The sequence below is a fragment of the Malus domestica genome, chromosome 11 (assembly GCF_042453785.1).
Source record: "Malus domestica chromosome 11, GDT2T_hap1".
NCBI classification, from domain to species: domain Eukaryota; kingdom Viridiplantae; phylum Streptophyta; class Magnoliopsida; order Rosales; family Rosaceae; genus Malus; species Malus domestica.
In genome coordinates, this window is record NC_091671.1 from 23,772,084 (window position 1) to 23,792,633 (window position 20,550).

A 20,550-nucleotide genomic window follows, 5' to 3' on the forward strand; every position below is an offset into this window, starting at 1 on the left:
TTTTTCCTTTTATCTTTCTTTTCCTCAAGCAAAGGAAATAAGGGAATAACTGGTTCTTTCTCTGGGCTAGCCTCTCTCATCATTTCCCTGGCATAACCATTTTTTGGAGTAGAGTACTCCAGATCTAGTCGTCTCTGCAAACTTCTTGTTAAGGATCAAGTCTGCTCACTTTTCCTCTGGCCTCCAGAGAGATTTTCTCCATACTTTTCAACACTTGCATCATGGTGGCTTGCAAGTCTTCATTTGTCACCTTCCCTCCCAACTTCTCAGATGAAGTCGTTCCCATAATAGCTGGTCCTTGTAAGGAGGGGAAATTTTCTGGATGATCTGTCATGCTTGATTTTGGTAGACACTGAGATGGCCCGAATTCTGTGTTCCACCTCAAGATTTTCTCCTTCCTTTTCCCTCTTGGCATACAAGACTAGAAGAGTATCCCACTGGGCGTGCCAAAACTATGTTTGGGCAAAGATTTCTTTGGAGAAGGCTCCTCGGACCTTAGCACAACTCCCTAAGGGATTGTCACTTTGGATAGTCGGGCTCTTGTTTGTTAATTTGCTACAAGAAGAGAAAAAAATTAGTTCTGAAATGTGCCTTTATGAGGCCTTAGGTGTAGGCCTTGAGGGTCACAATCAAAACTAACAAAGTGCTACGCGTGCCACTACTATCTCAGTATAGCAGATGTAGAATAAGTGTGTTTTAAGTTGATTACTTACACCTCAAGTTACTTAAACATCTTGCTATCAAAGGATTGTCATGGATGGGTTAAGTCCACATTAAGCTATTTTTCTTGCCTTGTGAACAAGGACTTTTAGTTCATAGTCTTGTATGTTCGAATGAAGGGAGTCCAGAGCCCCTTAAGTTACTCGTTTGGTTCCAAATTACATTTAATGAAAACATATCCATCAAGTTAACCAGATCCAGATGCAAATGAGACTCTTAAAATAGAAAAATAGATGGAAATAATCTGAATACATGTTGGAGAATGCATTAAGCAATAGATCTACTAATTCAGAAAACAAACAAAGAGCTTCGGGCAAGATTTCACCTTGTCTGGCAAGGTTGAACTTCTTACAGTCTGTTTTCTTTGAATTTATAGGGTTTGTATGCTAAAAATGGATGGATGGTAAACAAGTTTACATGAGGGAATCCATACTACAACACTAAGGGAGGTAGCAGAGCTTTTATTCTAGACAAGAGATAGTTTTTTCAGCGAACTATCACTAAAAATGATTGAATCTGGGTTGATTTCAACTTTTGGATGCAAATCTGGTATGAGAGCAGAGTTTGTATGTTTGTTTGTTTGGTTGGTTGAGTGTCCTTGACTGTGGGGCATGTCTTTCCTTTTATAGACTATTTGGCCCAACTGCTGTAGCTTTTGCTCTTGCTCGAAAGCACTTGGAAGGTAGTGAGTCATCAACTTTTTACCAACAATGCCACTGGAAAATGTTTTTTGGCTAGTAGTAAGTTAGTCTCCATGACTAGTCATTTCAATTATAGATATGTGGCTTGTATCATGGTTGAAAAGGCTTCAATTTGCTCATGGGCTTGATGCTGGGCTTTGGGAAAATCTCTTTTTTAGTTGGCATCATTGAGTTTTCATTCATCAAGGCCCAATATTCAAATATTAAACCAAACAAGAATGATAACAAACATTAGAACCATGCTAAAGGGCATGTTGCTTAAGAATGATCTCGGAAATAGCTGGAATTGATGCATATGGAAAATGTCATAAAAATTGTGCACGACTTCTCCCTTTACTTTCTCTAATTCCATTGACCCGATTTTTCCCTAGCAATATATTTCTTCGCACAAAAAGCTGAAATGTTCAAGTGCTTGAAAGCAGACAGTAGATATGTCTTAGACTTCGATAAAGCTAATTAATGCAGTCATGCATTCAACTGACGAAATCTTCGTTGAAATCATTTCCTTTTTTGCCAACTGATGGCAACATTCACCACACCAGATGCAGTGAACATATGCTAAGGCAGGCCTTCTGAATTAGTGATAGACTTACCACACTTTCAGGAACTCCCAGAGGGGGCAATGAGAGGTTTCTTGGTGGAGGACCACTGAGATATGATCTCTTGTCAAAACGCCATTCTCCATCTTTCCATAAGTCAGTTCTCCCTGATCGTTGACAGAGAAAAACCTCCAGAGAAATAAATACTAAGGAAGCAGAATGTTCTCGTTAAAGAAAGAAAATAAAAGTCGTGGCACCACTATATTAATCGTAGAAATAATATGCGAAAGGATAGACCCTGTGAGAGAGATACTTTTAAGGAGTAATTAGGTTTTCATCCTTATTTTTACTACTCTATTGATTAAAACCTTATTACTTTTCAATTTTTGATCAAGGTCCTTTGTATTAATAATATCATTAATTATTTCAATAATAAAATATTTTTTATTTCTAAATATATTCATTTAATATTAAAAATGTTACAATTAGTATATTTATATTTATGGCTAAATTTTTTATCATATATTTTTATTTTTAGTTTGTACCCATTTTTAATTTGCAACCCTTTTTTAATTTGTACCAATTTTCCTTTCAATTTTAATTTGTACCCATATATTAATTTCTTTTTGTGCCCATATTTTTTAACGTTTTATTTGTATTGTACCCATATTTTTTTATTTATTTGTACCCATTTTTATTTTTGCTAAATGTACCCATTTTGAAGAATGTACCCATGTTTTGATACAATAATTTTTTGGTTATTTTTTATGAATGTACCCATGTTTACACACACACACACAATAGTATATTTATATTTTAATATTTTTAATCCCACAAATTATGGTTTTTTATTTAAAATCTCATTACTATAAACAACTATAATTTTTAATTTTTAATTTAAAAAATATAGTAACGTACATAGAAATAAATTATCAATTAATTTTAGGGACTTGGATCAAAAATTGAAAAACAACAAGGTTTCAGTCAAAGATTGTGCATAAATAGGGACCGCATCTAAAGTCTCCCTACTTTTAAATTACAGTAGCATCAGTAAGTATAATGGATGATGAACCTCTTCCCGACTTCCATATCCCATGGAGGCTGCAAGCTTAAACAAAAGCATATAAGTTAAAAAAAAAAAATAATAATAATAATAATTGAAGCATATTGAATCAATAGTTATCATTCAAACCTGCAACATAAAGTCTTCTCGAAGAATGTGCCGCACACCATGCAAAGCAGATGCTATAGCTATGGTATAAAATATCGATGATATCAGAAATATCGGTAGTTTAAAAACATAGAAATTTCGATGGAAATATTGAGATATTATCGATATCGATAAAAATTGAATAAAAACCACGGAAATTGTAAGAAAAACTTGGAAATTTTTATTGAAACTTTGGAGAATGTTTATTTAGTCAATTATCTATTAGTTTATAAAAAAAAAATAGAAGGAAATGCATTACATAATGAATTTAACTGATTTAAGTTGATTATACAGCGAGCTGGCAAACACTATGAGTGTAGAAAATATGTAGTAATGAATGAAAAAAAGATTAAACATACCATAATCATTTATATATAATGATTTACTACAATATTTTATACTTTATACATTGCATGGTAAGATATATGAGTGATTTAGTACCACATAAAGTTCCTATGAGGTTCAAAATTTTCACTTCCTTCATCATCTCTATGTGTAGAGTAAGTTTATTTGAAGATTATTCATCAAATGATAAATCTCCAAAATAGTTTTATATGTAATTGTTAACATGCTACTCATATAAATATAAATATTTTAGCATATTATCACTAAAACATAAGTGATATATGGTGGTTACAATGTTGGAGGAGTAAAATGGGAGGAGTTCAAATCCCCTATGTGTTTTTTTTTTCCTCCCTTTTTCCCTTTTTTTTTCTTTTTTTTCCTTCCTTTACATCGATATTTTCGATATTTTAGCGATATTTTTTTTTCCTCCCTTTTTTCCCTTTTTTTCTTCTTTTTCTTTTTTTTCCTTCCTGTACATCGATATTTTCGATATTTTAGTGATATTACACCGATATTTTAACAAAATCTTTTTTTTCTTTTTTTTCCTTCCTTTACATCGATATTTTCGATATTTTAGCGATATTTTTTTTCCTCCCTTTTTTTCCTTTTTTTCTTCTTTTTCTTTTTTTTCCTTCCTGTACATCGATATTTTCGATATTTTAGTGATATTACACCGATATTTTAACAAAATATTGCTGAAGTGTGAGCGAAATTATCGACATCGATATTTTCCAATATTATCGCTGATATTGTCGATATTTGTACGATATGTATATGGATATGATCCGAAATATCTGTGATTCGAAAAAACCAAAATACCCTTTTTTCCCTTTTTTTTCTTCTTTTTCTTTTTCTTCCTTCCTTTACATCGATATTTTCGATATTTTAGCGATATTTTTTTTCCTCCCTTTTTTCCCTTTTTTTCTTCTTTTTCTTTTTTTTCCTTCCTGTACATCGATATTTTCGATATTTTAGTGATATTACACCGATATTTTAACAAAATATTGCTGAAGTGTGAGCGAAATTATCGACATCGATATTTTCCAATATTATCGCTGATATTGTCGATATTTGTACGATATGTATATGGATATGATCCGAAATATCCGTGATTCGAAAAAACCAAAATACCCTTTTTTCCCTTTTTTTTCTTCTTTTTCTTTTTCTTCCTTCCTTTACATCGATATTTTCGATATTTTAGCGATATTTTTTTTTCCTCCCTTTTTTCACTTTTTTTTTCTTCCTTTTTTTCCCTTCCTTTACATCGATATTTTTGATATTTTAGCGATATTACACCGATATTTTGACAAAATATTGCTAAAGTGTGAGCGAAATTATCAACATCGATATTTTCCGATATTATCGTCGATATTGTCGTTATTTGTACGATATGTACAAGGATATGTTCCGAAATATCCATGATTTGAAAAAACCGAAATACCCTTTTTTCCCTTTTTTTTTTTTCTGTTTTTTCTTTTTTTTCCCTTCCTTTACATCGATATTTTCGATATTTTAACGATATTTTTTTTTCCTCCCTTTTTTCCCTTTTTTTTTTTTTTTTTTTCCCTTCCTTTACATCGATATTTTTGATATTTTAGCGATATTACACTGATATTTTGACAAAATATTGCTGAAGTGTGAGCGAAATTATCGACATTGATATTTTCCGATATTATCGTCGATATTGTCGTTATTTGTACGATATGTACATGGATATGTTCCGAAATATCCGTGATTCGAAAAAACCGAAATATCCTCGATATTTCGTCGATATTATCGATATTTCAGACTATGGCTACAACATATTCATATGTTATAGCGGGCGGGTAACCGCGATTATTATCCATAATTATTTGTGCTTATACTCGCATAATCATTTACTTGTTGGGTATTTGCCTAAATTGTTATACTCATATCCATAACCGTTTATAAATGGTTAATCATACCCATAATTACGTGCTCATTTAACCCTAACCATTTAGTACCCGTTTACCCATTTACCATTTTTTAACCCGTTTATCCTTTTTTTTTTTTTCCATTTACCCCTTTTCACCCTTCTATATGTTTTTTAACAACTTGAAAATTAAATAAGAAAAATTTGTCATAATTTTCTTTTTTTGACAATTAAACACCATTATAAATACATTCATCATACATTTCTATATTTTAATTTTTTAACTCCTTATACCATTTCAATAATTGAAATAATAGTTTATGGACGATATTTTTAACTGTTACCAATGAAGGTAATATAATATTTTCTAAGTATAATTGGGTTACGAAAACTGTTTAGAAGACAACATTCTTGGGTTATTTAACCCAAAATGTATTAACATAATATATATAATTAGCTACAGAAATCATGAACTAATAGTTAACAACATTGATCTAAGTTATGTCCGATAGAGAACATGGTTTGTGCTAATTTTACATATATAAAATAAAATGTAAACGGTTATTTGTTTATAACCACGGTTAATATCCATAACCACCTATTTAAATTTCACGGGTAAACGGTTTACCCATAACCATTTAGAAATAAACAGTTATCCATAATCATAACTGTGAAATTTAAATGGACAGGTAACCGCTTATATTTTACCCATTCCTAATTTAGCAGAGAAATGATACCAACATCAGCAATTCACGATAGTTTTACAACACATCGGACTGAAACTAAACTATAATTCAAGCACCCATCCAAAAGCCTTATCTGTCTCTGGGTCATCTTTCATTCTCAAAGACACATTCACCCATGTTGGGGCGATTTCCTCCAGCAAGGGCTGAAATAGATAACTTAGTCGGCATGCATTTCAAAAGTACGGTTGTGAAAACTGTCAGCCTGATGACACAACTACAATTATTATGCGGCGATGATATGAATAAGGCATACATATAAGTATGGACATGCAGCACAGCGATATATACACAATAATATCTGTTCCATCATTCAAAATCACAACAATTCATGAAGAACATTAGCGATAACATATTTTACTGTTATTAAGAAAATATCTTGTAATATATTGTATAATATGTTTTCCTAAAAATAGCTTATATGAAATCCCATTAAAAGAGAGATGCGATCTCCTAGGCATTATTGTAAAGATATTTAGTTGACTTAATTGTGTATATATATTGTACTTTTTACTTTGGCAATAATATACGAAAACTATTCAGCCAATCACTTTCCATAGCCTTGCAATATACTATTCATTCATTTAATATGGTATCAAGAACCTAAGACCCTATTGCCTGAGTTTTCAACCTTGATCCTATTCCCAAAACATCATGTCAGAAACAAACAGTGAAACCAAAACCAAAATTTCAAACCATTTAGGTATGGACTCATCAAACCCATACTATGTTCATCATTCAGACAGTCCTGGTCATATGCTAGTTTCAGAAAAATTGAATAGATCCAACTATCCATCTTGGAGTAGTAAATCCATGATTCATGCTCTCATTGCCAAAAATAAAATTGGTTTTGTTGATGGCTCCATTCAACCTCCCTCAACAACAGATCAACCAAAAGAATATGCTCTCTAGAACCAATGCAATAGTATGATTTTATCATGGTTAGCCCAATCTGTGAAGGTTGATCTTTCCAAAGGAGTTGTTGATGCCAAAAGCGCCCAACAAGTATGGGATGATTTCAGAGATCAGTTCTCACGAAAGAACGCACCAACAATTTATCAAATCCAAAAATCCATCGCATCTCTCACACAGGGCTCCATGACAGTCTCAGCTTATTTTACAAAGCTTAAAGGCCTTTAGGACGAATTAGAGACATATCGTCCCCTTCTCATCCGCGACTAAACAAAGGCACATAATGAACAAATAGAAGAAGATAAGATGATGCAATTTCTTATGGGTCTCAACAACATCTACAACGGAATTCGCAGTAATATTCTCATGATGACACCATTGTCCAAAGTTCGTCAAGCCTACTCACTCATTATTCAAGACGAAACACAACGACGAATGTCATCGGGGTCGACCGAAAATTTCTCAATTGCTGCTGCTGTTCAAACTCGACCAAACCACTGTTCCAACAATTCCAAAAATCTTCACACGTGACTACTATGATAAAGATGGCCATAAAATTGACAATTGTACGACTCGGAAGTACCATTGCAAATTATGTGACAAGAGAGGTCACACTGTTGGAAATGTGCCTTAAAACCAATCATATGATGATACTTTACGGACATTTCACAAAGTTAAACTAATGTAGTTTAAATATAAAGGGCAAAGATTATTGTTTGAGCCGTCTCATATAAATGTTATATGCTTAAACGATAAGTCCAAGGAATATGTGATTGGGAGAATGCAATCTAAAGAAGTTAGATTCATGAGACCATTCTTTCGTAGACACATCCTAAACGTTCCTGATCATAGGATTGCCAATTGGGCATTGACAGTCCGTTAAGATCAGTATGTGATGTGTCTTCTCTCAGGGAGAGTGATTAGTCTCGAGTCATTGGTGTGTGTGACATCAAGACAAGTACGTAGGGGCTCAATAGAGAATGAGTTCACTGAACACGATCAACGAAGAGTTCTCATATTCATGTCACATGAGAACTCATGGTTGGGATAATGCAAAGTAGTCATTTGACCTGAGGCATCATAGTTGTCTTGTGGTTAAGTTCTTGATCTTTGATTATGTCAAAGTCACTCCATCAGGAGGGTGTCCACGACATAGTTGGGGTTAAGCCACTTAGCTATGGAGGCAAGTGAATGCGCAACAAGGGATCTCTAACCTTCAAACCGTTTGAGGGAGAATACTCTATGATATAATTAAGAATCTCTGATCAGAGTATGAATGAGATTTAGGAAGTCATTCCAAATCACATTCAAGGTAATCATATAAGCACACGAATCACATTGGATAGTAGACATGAATAAACTATCAAACCAAACAATGTGGTCAAGAGTATTGTATTAGAGAAAGACCGTATTGCATTTGTAATCCTAAACTGAATGGGTTCTCCACCTCTTCTGATTAGCTTGGGTAACCATGATATGTTGCTAGGTGTCACTCATGGTTTGTGGAAGCCCTAAACGTGTATAATCACTAAAGGGAGAATTGAAAGTAAGTTTCAATTCACAATCGGTTTGAAAGAGTTCTAATCGCCCACTGCCTCGCTAAAAGGAACCTAATGGATCGTACACCGTGTAAGGTAAAGATTGAAGAAACAACGGAGATGAGTAAGAATAATTAAATGGTTTAATTATTTATGGCAAGGATTAATTAATATGTTAATTAATCAAACGAATAAGTTCGTTAAAGACCTCGAGATAGTTTTGGACCTTAAGGCCCAATGGGCTTCGAACGTCAAGTCCATTGACTTAAGTACCATTGACTTAAGTTGTATGACAACTTAATGAATAATGATTCACAAAGGCCCAAATAGTCCAATGAATCCCTATGGCCGGCCATTTAGAGATGGAGTGGGTTTTGAACTTATTTACAAGTTTGCCACTCCAATGAATTAAGGTATAAATATGACTTTATAGCCAAAATTCATTTAGGGTTTTCTTTTGGAGAAAGGATGAGAACACAAAGCTCTATTTTCTCTCTAAAGAGGCCGGCCACCCTAGAGGAAATTAACTAGCAATCTTGCTTCCTCTAGGTCACTCATTTCTTCATCAATCCATCCTTGGTGTGGAGACTTAGAGGTTCTCAATTTTGGGAACTTGGAGAAACCTATTTCATCCATCCAAATCCATAGATCTAAGATGCAAGGAATGAAGGCCCTCTCTTTGGGTGATTAGCCTTTGCTTATGCAAAGAGGAATCTACAAAGGTATAATTTCTCAACTCACTTTGATTTGAGTTGAGTCTTGGTTCACCAATCTACTAGGCTTTGAATTTCATGGTTAATGTTTTGTTTTTAAGTGCATGCAAGCATGATTCCGCCTTTTAATTGTTAATAGCATGCTATAGATGTTGCTTAAATGAACATGTTTTTACAAATATTTCCTTCACACACTGAAGATAGATGTAGATTTAAAAATGGAACAAGTGGAGGAAATCAGGGCAACAACAAAGCAATGTCGCATGGGTCATAACAAAGCAATAACCCACGTGCTGCATTTCAAAGTTTCCATGCTGCTCACGCAGCAGCTGGTGGTTCTCACTCTGCTACAAACGCAACAGCTGTCAATACCATCCCATCTAATTTGACGCATCGACAGTGCTCCCAACCATCTCCATCGAACCTATTGCAAGCCCTTTCAATGGAACAACTTCAACAATTAGCCCATGTTGTGTCCCTGATAAATTTAAATCCTCATTCTGGTAATAACAATGCTTATGCGAATGTTGCAGGTCTGTCATCTTTTACAGTTGCCTCCGTCAATTCTGTATTTACTCAACCTTGGATTTTGGATAGTGGGGCTACCAATCAAATCACATCAGATTCTTCATTTTTTACTAAAACTAAATCTTCATCAATATCCATTGTTAAATTACCCACTGGTTCTTCAACCACAATTACTTCCACTAGCACCATACCATTCAATTTAGGCATTACATTAGACAATGTTTTATGTGTTCCTTCTTTTCACTTAAATCTCATGTCTACCAGTCAAGTCACTGACTCCCTAAACTATTGCGCCATTTTGTTTCCCACTTTTTGTGTCTTGCAGGACTTGGCTACGGGGAAGATGATTGGATCGGGTAAGCAACGTGGTGGCCTTTATTACATGACTCCATTGCCGCGGACACTTGTCTCCTGTTAAGTTTCTCATTCCTCAAATTTATGGCATATGCGACTTGGACATCCTTCTTCAACTCACCTCAAATTAGTATTTCCTTCATTGTCTACTAATAATATTTGTATCGTTTGTCCTATGGCCAAACAAACCAGACTTCCATTTCCTTTAAGTTCTATATCAACTCATGCTCCATTTGATTTATTACATTGTGATATTTGGGGTCCTCACAAAGTTCCCACACATTTAGGACCTCGATTCTTTCTCACTATTGTTGATGATTTTACTAGGTGCACATGGGTTTTCTTGATGCAACATAAATCTGAAACTCAACATCTCCTAAAATCTTTTGTTACTTTTGACCATACACAATTTCATGCACACATCAAAACAATAAGTGTTGACAATGGTTTTGAGATTTTGTCCATGAAAGATTTTTTTCAAACCCACGACATTGAATACCAACGCACATGTGTCTATACTCCACAACAAAATGGCGTTGTCAAAAGTAAACATCGTCACATTCTCACCGTGGCACGACGCTTACGTTTCCAATCTCAGTACCTTTTTCATTTCGGGGTGAATGCATCACAACTGTTATCTACCTAATTAATCATTTACCATCTCCTTTGTTGTCCAACAAATCCCCTTTTGAGTTATTGTACAAATGTTCACCATCATTTGATCACTTAAAAGTTTTTGGCAGCTTATATTTTTCTACTGTTGTTCACCCTACACACAAATTTGACCCTCATGCTAGATGCTATGTATTTGTTGGGTATCCAACTGGTCAAAAAGGTTACAAACTATATGATTTAGAAACAAACAAATTTTTTGTTAGTCGAGATGTTAAATTTAACGAAACCATTTTTCCCTTCCTTTCACCAACCCAACCTCCTCTGACCCACCCTCACAGTGGTCCCTTATCACTTCCACTGCCATCCATCAACAGTGACATCCCATCAAATAGCCAACTTTACCCTAATGCTGTGACATCTCTACCTCAACCTACTAGCCCATGGTCCCCACCATTTCACCCTACTCATATTCCCATCATTTCTCCTAATTCACCTCACCCTGACACATTACCACCCCCTATTACTTCTCCTTCCCCAAGTCAGATCCCCTGTAACGATCGAAAATTTATATTTGGAAGCAAATACTAAGATAGGCCCAAAATTTATTTCGGAAGATAATCACCAAATTCCTTTTCTTAAACAGTTTCCAAGGAAAGATTAAATCTCAGTTATTTTATTATGGCTACATCTAACCTTCTTGTTAGACTGCCTATATACCATACGAAGGGATCAATCCATTCGTAGTTCACAAATTCAATTTCTAACTCATTTCCGAAATCATTCAAGTGACTAACAATCACTAACTAAGTTCAAACAAGTGAATCATACCAAATTCATATCAAATATGGTTTCTGAATATCAAAATACGCATAAAATAGTAGCGTTGGTTAACTGGCCACGCACCTCCATGCGTAGCAGTCGGCCGCCCCAACTCATCGGAAAATTTCAACTATTTTTAAAAATTACCAAATTTTGTAAGAATGTACAACTCAAGGAGAGGAACATTTTTCATACATGAGTTGAGGTCTAATTCGGCCTGAAAATACCTGAATTTAGTCACGAACCGCCGGAACCCTAGAAATTAGGTGACCTCGATCCGTCACCTCCGGTGCTCTGACGCCCCAACCAAGGCTTGGGATTTGTTAAATGCCTCATGGGGAGTCTAATTGTGGTGGTAATTGATGGGAATAGCTTCAGAAATTTGGGATTTCTTGCACGAACCCGTCGCACCCACCGACGGTTCTCCACCCATTTACAACAATTTTCTTCTAAATCTAGGGTGGAAAAGGAAGAGGGAAGGGCTATATGATGTTTAGGAATGGTGGCTTGGTCCAATTCATGGAAAATCCGATGGAAAACCATGGGAAATTATAGAGGAAACGGGTCGAAGGCGTCGGTCGAAGGGTGACCCGGTTATTCCCCCTCATCTTCTTCTCTCATTTCCCTCATTTTCTTCCTTCCTGATTGGTTTCTGCCTTGCTTCCCCTAATATGATTGGTCCCATAAGCCCTTTAATTGATTGGGCCGAAACCAAGCCCTTGATTGGTTCTTAGTCCCACCTAGTGGGAGTTTATTTAATTTAAAACTATAGTTTAGTAAAACAACTTCAAATGTCTGTATTCAAATGTCTGTAACTATACCATTATAATTCGGACTTGCAAATAGCTTTTGCCCATGCGCTCATGGAATCGTCCTCTATCCAGATATGTCAAGAAATATGATAAAATATATGAGGATAAAATAAGTCCTCGTAAAATTACATTAACCAAATAAGGGCATTTCACTTTCCAATAAAAAAAATTCCACATAATCATATATTTTAAAATTTTCAAGGTATTACATTCGACCCCCATTAAAATAAATCTCGTCCTCGAGATTTGTACCATCGATTTACGTAAAGGAATTAGGATTAGTCCCACGACTCCTTTGATAGTGAATAAAATCATAACTTCAGTCTATAATTTTATTCAAGCCCAAGAAGTAAATACTTCCATGAAGTAATCATCCATACTCAGGTTTCCTACCACGCTCATTGTAGAACAAATATAGGAAATTTTAACCATACACATTGACAAAAACAATACCAAACATCAAGCCATAATCCTCAGGGCCTAAATAAATACTAAGATTATCTACCACATCTACCATTGGTTAGATAAATACTAGCATCATAATCACAATCATTGGTAAACTACTTACCATCATTGCCATATTCATCATTGGCAAAACAATTATCATAAATTCCCATCTGTAACCATCGTTGGCCAAATAAATATCAAAATTTCAAGCCAAATTCATCAATGGCTAAATAAATATCACAATTTCAAGCCAAACTTTTAGAATTGGCAAATCAAATATTAAAAATTCCACCCAAGATCATTGAAATTTCCAATCACAATTATTAGTAAAACCACTTACCATCATTGGCTATACGTAGCCGTTACCATGATTCTTCCTCAAAATTTCTAGCCACAATCACTGGCGATATCAAACATTAGAAAATTTTGCCATATCTATCCTTGGCAAAACAAATATCATGAATTGCAGCCTACCATCATTGGCCAAATAATTATCAGAATTTCAAGCCAAACCATTTAAATTGGCAATTCAAATATAAAAAATTCTAGCCAAATCATTGGAATTTAACATCACAATCATTGGTAAAATCACTTACCACTATTGGCTATACATAGCCGTCACCATGATTCACTCCCATAATTCGTGTGCCAACATAATCCAACCTGATGATCGGTCTCACAGCCGATTACCCTCACTTCAATTTAACCACAACAACACGAAGTAGGGGTAATGAGAGTGTCCATTTAATCCTACACCCTAGAACCAAGTACCCTCCCCATAGGATATGGTACTAGTTTGGCCGCGTAGGCCTCTTTAAGTTTAGGGGATTGAAACCCAAGGTAGCGCATGATGCCCCTCACTCCTAGTAACTCTCAATCCAGGAGTGTCTATTTCTAACAGCTATACCACATAGACTATCCCGCAGGAGTAGCCCAACCGTATAACACCCTCTGAAGGTTTAGGGGATCGAAACCCAGGGGGAACCTCATAGTCCCTTTCACTCTTAAGTCATCAAAATCATCTAGGGAACCTACATTTACAATCCACAAGAACCTACACTAAGTCATCAAAATCATCCAGGGAACCTACATTTACAATCCACATGAACCTGCACTCACAACCACACATGTGAGTGATTCACAATATATATATATATATATATATATATATATATATATATCTATGTATGTATGTATTTATGTATCTCACGTATTCATAGAAATTATGAAATGTTGTAGCCACAATGCAAATCATAATTCCCACTAACAGAACTCCATAATCACCATGGAAGTTGCACCACAACCACATAAGTGAGTGATCCACCATATATACATATATATCACATGAATGCCACTTATTCACAAAATTATGAAATAATGCAATCACAATACATATGCATTTCACATAATGCCTCATAATTCATAAAACTTATGAATTAAGGCAATATCCATGCAATCATATTTCACATCATCAAAACATGAGAATACATATACATTCACTCTCCTGCCAGTGCGAGATTCATAATAATGTATATATCTCATTAATGCCACATTAATAAGAGAAATTATGAAATAATGCAATATCATTGTAAATCATAATTCACATCCACAAAATGGCATAATGCTCCATATTGTAGAGTAGGATCATTTGCTCTGATACCACTTGTAACGACCCGAAAATTTATATTTGGAAGAAAATATTAAGATAGGCCCAAAATTTATTTCGGAAGATAATCACCAAATTCCTTGTCTTAACCAATTTCCTAGGAAAGATTAAATCCTAGTTATTTTATTATGGCTGCATCTAGCCTTCTCGTTAGACTGCCTATGTACCCTACGAAGGGATCAAGTCATTCATAGTTCACAAATTCAATTTCTAAATCATTTCCAAAATCATTCAAGTGACTAACAATCACTAACTAGGTTTAAACAAGTGAATCATACCAAATGCATATCAAGCATGGTTTTTGAATATCAAAATACGCATAAAATAGTAGTGTTGGTTCACTGGCCACGGGCCACCGCTCGCACCGCCGTGCATGGTGGTTGGCCACCCTGACTCGCCTGAAAATTTCAACTATTTCCAAAAATTACTAAATTTTTCAAGAATGTAAAACTTAAGGAGAGGAACATTTTTCTTACCAAGGCCGAGGTCTAATTCGGCTTGAAAATACCTGAATTTGCCCATAAATCGTCGAAACCCTAGAAATTAGGTGACCTCGATCCGCCACCTCTGGTGCTCCGCAGCCCCAACCAAGGCTTGGGCTTTGTTGAAGGCCTTATGGGGAGTTTAATGGTGGTGGTAATTGGTGGGAATAGCTTTAGGAATTTGGGATTTCTCGCACGAACTTATCGCACCCACCGACGGTTCTCAACCCATTTACAACAATTTTCTTCTAAATCTGGGGTGGAAAAAGAATAGGGAAGGGCTAGATGATGTTTGGGAGTGGTGGCTTGGTCCAATTCATGGAAAATTCGATGGAAAACCATTATGGAGGAAACGGGTCGAAGGGTGACCTTGTTCTTCCCCCTCTTCTTTTTTTCTCCTTTCCCTCATTTTCTTCCTCCCTGATTCGTTCCTGTTTTCCTTCCCCTAATCTGATTGGTCGCATAACCCCTTTAATTGATCGGGCCAAAACCAAGCTCTTGATTGGTTCTCACTCCCACCTAGTGGGAGTTTAATTAATTTAAAACTATAGCTTAGTAAAACAACTTCAAATGTCCGTAACTATACCGTTATAATCTGAACTTGCAAACGACTTTCGCCCATGCGCTCATGGAATCGTCATCTATCCAGATATGTCAAGAAATATGATAAAATATACGAGGATAAAATAAGTCCTCATAAAATTACATTAACCAAATAAGGGCATTTCACTTTCCAATAAAAAATTCCACATAATCATATATTTTAAATTTTTCAGGATATTAAACCCCCACCCCCCATTCATGACACGCCAGCCTTCGTCTCACCTGACATCTCCCATCCATTCGACCCCATGTTAACCTAACTTTCTCCCCAACCCCTCCCTCGTCATTAACTTCATCCAAGGTACCCACCAACATGGCATAAAGACTACAACGCAGCGAACCAAGTCAGTCCATCTCTATCGGCACCTCGTCCTTCCTGAGGTACTCAGTATCCCCTTTTTAACTTCCTTTCCTATTCACGCCTTTCTTCTGCCTATTGTGCCTTTCTAGCTAACATTACAGGTCTTATTGAACCCACCTCCTATGCTCAAGCTATCCTTGATCCCATATGGCACACTGCCATGCATGCATAATTAATGGCTTTGCAGCAAAATAATACATGGACTATGGTTCCTTTGCCTGCTGGTAACAAGCCCATTGGTTGCAAATGGGTCTATAAAATTAAGTACCACTTTGATGGCATAATTGAGCGATACAAGGCTCGTCTCATTGCTAAAGGCTACACTCAAATTGAGGGTATCGATTATCAAGAAACTTTTTCTCCTACTGCCAAACTCACCATTCTTCGTTGCCTTCTGGTCGTTGCCAGTGCCCGTCATTGGTTCATTCATCAATTTGATGTTTAGAATGCATTTCTTCGTGGTGATTTACATGAGGTTGTTTTCATAGAACCTCCTCATGGTCTTCGTCGACATGGGGAGAACATTGTATGTCGGCTTAACAAATCTCTATATGGACTTAAACAGGCATCCAAAAATTGGTTTTCCATTTTTTCAGTCACCATTCAGAAAGCCAGTTATCAACAGTCAAAAGCTGATTATTCCCTTTTTACAAAGGCCCAAGGTACCTCATTCACTGCAGTCCTTATCTATGTAGACGACATACTTCTTACAAGAAATGATCTTAAAGAGATGGAACGACTCAAAACATTCCTTCTCACATGCTTCCGCATCAAAGATATTGGTGATTTAAAATATTTTTTGGGCATTGAATTTTCTTGTTCTAAGAAAGCCATTTTCATGTCTCAAAGGAAATATGCACTAGATGTTTTGCAGGATTCTGGTCTTACAAGGGCATGGCCAGACAAATTTCCAATAGAACAAAATTTGAAACTCACTCCCACCGACGAAGCATTGTTAAATGATCCCACCAAGTACAGAAGACTAGTTGGATGATTGATTTATCATACTATCACCAGACCTGACATAGTATTTTCAGTCCAGACATTAAGTCAATTCCTGCACGAGCCTTGCAAACCTCATTGGGATGCAGCTTTATGAATTCTTAAGTACATTAAAGATACTCCTGATTAAGGTTTGTTATTTCCTGTCTCCAACAATCTTGAATTAAAGGCCTTTCGTGATTCCAATTAGGGCGGTTGTTGTGCCACAAGAAGGTCAGTTACTGGGTACAGTGTGTTTCTTGGAAATTCCCTCATCTCATGGAAATTCAAGAAACAAGATAATGTTTCTCGATCATCTGTAAAAGCCGAATATCGAGCTATGGCCAACACATGTTTAGAGTTAACATGGTTGTGCTATGGTTGTGCTATATATTGCAAGATTTAAATGTTCCCCAAAAAGGTCCCACACCATTATTTTGTGACATTCAAGCCGCTCAATATATTGCAGCTAATCTTGTTTTTCATGAACGTACGAAACATATTGAAATTGATTGTCACATTGTTCAAGAAAAATTGCAAGGTGGAATGATTAGTCATTCACATGTACCTACACGTTTCCAATTAGTAGATTTATTCACGAAGGCTTTAGGGAAAGATCAATTTGTGAAATTGCGCGACAAGTTGGGACTTGATGATATTCACTCTCCAACTTGAGGGGGATTATTAAGGAAAGATCTTGTAATATACTGTATAATATGTTTTCCTAAAAGTAACTGATATGAAATCCCATTAAAAGAGGGATGCGATCTCCTAGGCATTATTGCAGAGATATTTAGTTGACTTAGTTGTATATATATTGTACTTTTTACTTTGGCAATAATATACGGAAACTATGATAGAAGCATATTTGTGCGACTTAGTTAGCTTGTTTTCTTGCATTTTCGTAGTTAGTTTGTGTTTGTTATAGTGTTTTAAGCTATTTTCATGTATTTGTAGGTCCATATGACAAAGTTGGCAAGAAAGTGCAATTTGGAGCATTTTGAGGCAGTTTTAGGCACCAAATGGATAACTTATGAATGGAGCAAGATGGATGGACGAATTTGAAGTTCACGAGGCTAGGAATGTGCTGAAAAGAGTGAAGAAATAAATCTAAGACAAAGAAGATAAGGAATTAGCTCAAAAGAAGGAGTCATTATCCAAAACCTTATCCAACCTTATCTTATCCTTTCCTAATCTAGCATTATCCAATCTTATCTTATCCAAATCAGTTTGTGCCTTAATTCCAGCTATTTCTAAGGGATAGTTATGCATTTAAAACATATATTTCAGATTCTAGAACCCTTATCCCTTAATTGCCGCATATATGCCTTATCTAGGTGAATTAGGACTTGTAATCCTTCTCTAAAACCATGCCGTGTATCCTTGTTCATTTAGGATCAGAAATAGGTGCTGCAACATCCTTTCTAGAAGCCTTATCCTTTCTCTTAAACCTGCGGCACCTTTGCTATCCTTCTTTCCTTTGGTTTCTGATTGATTTAACCCATTCCACTTGGGTTTTGGTTACATAATCCTTGTCCCACTTTAATTTCAGAAACCTATCCAAATCCTTAGGGATTGTGACATGTATTTCAGCCTATAAATACACACCCTTGCCGCACAAATCATTCACCACTCTCTAGCATATTTTTCTACACTCATACATCCCTCAAACACGTTCACCTCTCATTGTGCCATGAGTATTGCAAGGAGAAAGAAGAGGAGCCTTTGTACCGTGCCTATGCCCAAGTCTTTGGGAGTGCTAGAGCGTTCTTATGTGGTTTCCATCTTTTACTTTCAATGTTTAATTTAAGTTATCTTTGTTTAATTGCGAACATGAGGAACTAAGTTCTTTATAGTTAAAGGTGAATTCAAAGCCATGATCATATGTTTTATATGAATTGATTTTCTCCAGTTATTGTTTCATGAATCGTGAATGTGGTTTACTTATCTATTTTATTAAGAACTTGTTCTTGTATGTTGATTAAGGTGGCCAACTTAGTTTGCATGCATGAATTTGATGCTAGAGTATAAGGGAATTTCACCTAATCGTTATGAACTTATATTTATGAGTAATAAAAGTCGCTAGTCACGATTGTGTGAAGTAAATCCTAGGCAAGAGTAACATGCTTTTCATAGTTATGAATGCCTCGTCAATGCTTATGGTTTCCATTGAACTTAATGATATTTGTTAAGTGTTTGTATCATGCGTATTCCATAGTTAGGGAACTTGATGAAGAATAATTTGGTTGTGATGCGTTTTCCATTCAATTCAATGAATCTAGGGAAATCTGAAAATTAATTAGTTCAATACAATTAATTTGGGGCATTGTCATTCATGGTTTGTCGAAAGAATAATTGGAAATCGATTCGTATGCATATGTTTCATGTGTGGAGAAGGAACCCTCTAACTAGCCTTTCACCATTCTATTTCATCAATTTCATGTCTTCTTAAGTTTCTGTTTTTAAGTTTTAAAATTCGTCAAAAACAATCCCCCATTCATTAAGTCTTGTTAGTTAAGTCAAAACCTGCTTTCTTTTAGTCTTTTGAGTCAAGTTAAGTCTTATTTTCGTCCAAATCACTTGTTAGGTCTAGAATTGAGTCTTTTTGATTGTTTGTTGCTGTTTTGAGTGTTTTAAGTCAGTTTTGAGGCTATAGAGTCTAGTTTAGTGTTTTTGAGTCTTATTTGTGTTGATTAGCATCCCTAGTTAATCCCCGGTCTAGAACGATCCTTACTTGCTTAATACTACAATTGTCATCAATAGGGTTTAATTTGTGTGTCAACTTAATTTTCACATCAAATTTTTGCACCGTTGCCGGGGATTAGCAATTGCTAATCCCTTGTTTGTGTCGTGTCCTTTGTGTTTCTTTTTAAGTTTTTCCGTGAGTTTGTTTCTTCTTTGCTGTGCCTTTAACCTAGTTATTGATTGTGTTTGTTTCTTCATTTTAGGTACTAGTTTATGAATCGTAGTTCTCAACATATTAATGCAAACATCTTGGAGTTCGACGACGATTTTGAAAGAACTTTGAGAAGAAAGAGAAAGCAACCAGAACCTAATCCACCTAGTTCAAGCTCAGAGGCCGAATCTGAGTTTGAAGAGCAAGAAGAAGGGGAAGTCATGGCAGCGGATAATCGTACAATAAAAGAATTTTCAGCCTCGGGGTTGGACAATGTCATACCCCTTTGCATTCAATATCCCGTGGCTGCCCAAGGAAAGACCGATGAGTTCGAATTAAAGTCAAGCTTGCTACACCATATTCCTAAGTACCATGGGCTATCCATGGAAGATCCAAACAAGCACTTGAAGGAGTTTGAAGTGGTGTGCTCAAGCATGACACCCATCAATGTCGATGGGAGTATTCTGAAGATGAAGGCCTTTCCATTCTTTCTGATGGATAGGGCTAAAGATTGGCTATACGAACTAGCACCCGGAACGGTCACATCTTGGGAGAGTATGAAAACAGCATTCTTAGAGAAATTCTTCCCAACTTCAAGGGTTATTCTTTTGAGGAAGAAAATTAGTGGTATTTAACAAAACCAGGACGAATTATTCCCAGCATATTATGAG

At 35.7% G+C, this 20,550-nt stretch overlaps 1 pseudogene; it reads right to left on the reverse strand.

Moving 5' to 3' along the window:
- Window positions 1-1,951: 1,951 nt before the first annotated feature.
- LOC114819759 (hydroxyproline O-arabinosyltransferase PLENTY-like) overlaps window positions 1,952-20,550 on the reverse strand; it is a 52,281-nt pseudogene continuing 33,682 nt past the window's right edge.